This window comes from Delphinapterus leucas, chromosome 21 (assembly GCF_059928025.1).
Source record: "Delphinapterus leucas isolate spDelLeu-1000000601 "Yukka" chromosome 21, BTC_Dleu_Yukka2, whole genome shotgun sequence".
NCBI lineage: Eukaryota > Metazoa > Chordata > Mammalia > Artiodactyla > Monodontidae > Delphinapterus > Delphinapterus leucas.
The window spans coordinates 27,370,081-27,374,747 of NC_143149.1; positions in this window are offsets into that span (position 1 = coordinate 27,370,081).

A 4,667-nucleotide genomic window follows, 5' to 3' on the forward strand; every position below is an offset into this window, starting at 1 on the left:
CTTTTGCTCCAGACTTTTGTTCTTCAGAAGTGGCAGTTGGGCTTTTTGGTCTCTTTGTATCTTTTCCAGAATTTACCCCAACTGTGCATGCACACAGTTATTTTTAGCCCCTTACCGTTTCTTTGTATTTTGTTGCATGAGGAGACGTTTGTCCAGGTGCAGACATTGCAGCGCTGCAGCTAAGGGTCCCACGTCCCAGCCTGTGTCAATGCCGTGAGAGCTGGAGTTGTTCTTCCTGGCTCAGGGCTGCGTGCTGTCTCTTGCTGTTGCCTCCTGCAGTCCCCTTTAGATAAGCGTCCAAATGACTCTGCTGCAGACACAACTGTTGAGAACCAGGAAGTTGGGGCGTGGGCCTTGGCAGGCATACTGGGATCCACAAATACCATCCTCGAGGAAGCGGTGCCTGAGTTCTAGCCCTGGCTCTGCCGCGACATCAACTAGACACCTCACCTCTCTGGGTATTAGTTTATTCATCTAGCTATTAAAGTGTCTTACGAAATGCTTACAAAATTTTCTTCCAACTCGAAAATTGGATGACTATCTGATCTTTCATTTATATCAGTATTTTCCCAGGAATGTAACTCGGGGAGTGTGTATGAAGACAGATGGGAGAGAGGGTATTTCCTGTGACAGAACTTGAACACGCTCTGGTCTTAACTTGGAACCTCGTGACAAAGGCTCAGAGCCATGTCTGTCCTCAGCACCACCACTGACAAGTGTCTGTCTTCCCTTAGTTTGTTACCAAGCCAAGTTTTCCTTCTGTTTTCTCCCGCCCTGCCTTCTTCAAGACCTCTTGTTCTAGCTGAGCCTCATGTGAAATTCATGCCTTCTCCTGAAAATTAAGACAGGCTCCATTGATAGAAGTTCTTTCCTGTTTATTCTTCTCCACAGACTCAGGCTGGAAAAATAAATGAAGGATTATATGTATGTATCTTTTCATTTCTTTCAAGCTTCACAGCCCAGGGTCTGGATGCTTTGATCACCCATTCTGGCATTAATATTGACTTCCATTCTGCTCCCCTTTTTTGTTATTTTTCCTCCCTTACTGCTAGAATTAGGCCCATCTCTCTGAAGTCTGCATCTCATTCCTTCTGTGATCATTCTAGGAGGGCATTCATTTGAATGGTTATCAACATCCATTTTGTTGACCAGGCAGCCCTCTTGTGGGTCCTTCTGGTTTACCTGAAGTGCTGCAAGACCCTCCTAGTCTTCTAAGATAATTTTCTTTGTACTTTAAAAGGTATTTGTGGGCTTCCCTGGTGGCCCAGTGGTTGAGAGTCCGCCTGCCGATGCAGGGGACGCGGGTTCATGCCCCGGTCCGGGAAGATCCCACATGCCGCGCAGCGGCTGGGCCCGTGAGCCATGGCCGCTGAGCCTGCGCGTCCGGAGCCTGTGCTCCGCAACGGGAGAGGCCACAACAGTGAGAGCCCCGCGTACCGCCAAAAAAAAAAAAAAAAGGATATTTGTCTGTGTTTGTGATTGTTTTCACTTAATTTTGAAAGTGAAAATTAAGGGGGCCTAATTTTGTTAAATTGGGGGCCTAATTTTGTTAAATCTTAGAATGTAGCCTTTTACTTTTTCTCTTTGATAGGTTTAAGAGTTTCCTTTTCACTTTCCATAATAATTATTCCTGTTGTATATATTGCTTCCATAAACTGAGACTCATCGTATTTTTATCTTTTTTCCTCTTTCTCATCCATTCCATAACATTTGGGCATTTACCTGCATAATTTCAAAGCCTGTATCACATCATTGAAAATGAGCTGCTTTTCTTTCTTCACAGATGATTTTTATGATGCTCATTGTATAAAGATGCCGCTGCTAATGATGTCGCTTTTTGCTCAGAAAGAATTATTCTTGAATTTGTGTTTTCAGGGGGAAAATTTGAATGGAGCTATAAACAGGGTATTCTGATGCCCAATCAAAGATAGTCATGGGTGGCTATTAAGCAACAGGGAAAGAAAAAGAATAGTAAAAACTAAAAACTAGCTATATTCACAGTGGACCAGAAATTTAATATCTTATTGTTCTTCTGTACTTTTTACCAAACATCTATTTATCGACACTCAGTGGTAACATCTGGATACACAGTGCAGCTTATAAAAATCATTACTCCACTATGTCCTGAACGTTTGCTGGTGACCACACAGACGGAAGTGATTAACCACTTCTATTGTTTCCATTTATATTTCTGTTCCCCAAACTAGTGATTTAAGTAGGAAGACAATCTTTGAACATGACCATTGATAAATGTAAATATTCATAAGGAATTTTGAATTCTGTGCCACAGAGCTGACATCAGTAATGAAGATGGATAAAGGGCCTTATTTAATCAACAGATAATTCCATTTTAAGAAGGACCTGGACGCAGATTTCATAATTCACGCACTTAGCAATGCTCTTCCTCGCCATGGCCCTTAGATATTGACACATCTTAGGGCAATATTGAGAATCTCTAGTTTGGAGTTTTTCTTATTATAATAATCAACACAGACGGGCTCACCACTTAAAGTTTTTGAATTTTTATTTAGCTTATTGCACAATGTGATAGAAACTGAGTGAGCCGCCATGAGAAAGCCAACACAGGGGCCTTAGTTTACCTGCTGAGATACAGACTTGAGTCGACAACCTAAAAGTACGATCTGTATCCACATAACAGTCCACAGGTTAGAAGCACAAATATGAAAGCCCCTTTTCCTTTAGCAGCTTCTACAAAGTGACTTGTTAGCATAAAATTGTTGCAACATTGTACTTTAATGTTCTGATACAAATATATAAGCAAACTTAGCCTTCATCGTCGGTTCTTAGTAAGATTCTTATTACAAGGGCCTGTGGTCTCCCCATCCCTCACTGCTTGCTGCTAAGGTTATTTGTCCATAAGGGAATCACACTTAAAGCAAAAGACCGAGCTTGACTTAATAGGCATATATCTGCCTCTGAAAGGATAGACCGAGTTCTGCTCCTTAGTTTGGCTTTATTTTCAGTGTTTTTGAATAAGCAGCTCTGAAGCGGTACTGGTATTGCGATGTGTTAATAACATTAAACATTTTTGATCAAGTGTGAGTGAGGTATCTGAGGAAGCAAAAAGTCAAGTACAGCCCTTTTTCTTTTTAACCTGCTTTTAATGAGATCATTAGGGAGTTAAGGCTCTGTTGGTTGAATTACACTGCAGTCTTCACGCTTAGCTATTGAGTTTATTTAAATTACATCTCAAGCTAGTCATTGTAGAAGAGGGTTTTGGAGAATGTTCGGAGTGAAACAAAGGGCAAGTCTTTGAAGAGCATAATGTCTTTTTAGAATGAGAGACTTGGAGAAATGGTATTTGTGTTTGTAGCTCAGAAAGAGGAATGTTGTTGATAGAGACATCTTCAGTACTGGGCTGCTGCATTTTCTATCAAACCCAGACTGTTTGCTCTTAGAGGCTTCGGAAAGCTTTACTTGTGCCTTATGAGGATACAAACACACAAACCAGTAAGCCTGCTTAGCCTCAAACCTGGGACAGAAAGTCGCCTGGGATTTCTAATAAATTAGTTGCTAGTCTTTGCGAGGCTTTGATTCTTAAGGTATTTTGTTAGAGAAGGAATACAAAGGAATTGAAATGAGCTGATTACTGGGGCCGAAGTGTCAATTCCAGGGCTATGGAAGCCTCCATTAACAATATATGCATTAAAATGCGGCGAATCCATTCCTCTGTCCTCTGGAAGGCACTAATCACTGAACCTGTACCACGTAGTTTCCTAAAGGTGATCCCTGACAAACTATTACTGTCTCTTCTGAGTTGTCAGTTACATGCTAAAAGTCTATTCAAGATCATTTCAGCTTCCAGTATTGTATTGTGTTTTATTTCAATAATAAATTAATGATTTAAATGTAGAATGTTGAACCCATGGTCTTCATAGACAAGAGGTTTCTTTATATTTGCTCTTGAAGGTACGTGATTGCACTATCAAAACAATGTTCTTTCAAAGAATAGGGAAACCAAAGTTATAAATAGCAATACACATTTTGTCACTTAAAAAATAAATTTTACTAAGTTAGGGAAAAATCGAAACTAAAGAAAGCAGCCCTGAGGCATTTTGGAATCTCTAGAAGAAGAAAGGCTTTGTTTTGTTCAAGTTGTCAGTGAGACGAAGAACTCAAGCTAGATTTTGCGAATTATTTTGTTTAGGCATTACAGGGATCTGATCCTTGTTCTTTGGAGTTCCTGAGGAAACTTGAAGAAGTTTCTTGGTAGCGAGAAAGAAGGACAAAATCTTCACATTGTTCGGTTCTTTCAATTCGGGGTGGTATAGTAAAGCAAAACAGATCATTATTAAATGATATTTTTTGTCAGCCTAGTAGATCTGGGGGTCTGTTCTAGAATGCTAGGATACATTGCTGATTAGATAGACACAGATGTCCGTTCCTGTAGGGCTTACATTCAAGCAGAGGCAGGGCAGAAAACATATAATAAACCTCATAACTAAGTGAATTATAGAGAATTCCAGAGGTGGTAAGTGCTATTAAAGACGGCAAGGTGAAGGAGATCAGGAGAGGCTGCTATTTATTTAGAGTAGATAGGGTGGCCCTTATTGAGAAAATCTTTGAACCTGAAAGGGGAAGTCAGCAATGTAGATACCAAATAACACTTAAGGAGAAGCTCAAGCAGAGCCTCTACAGTAGAAGTA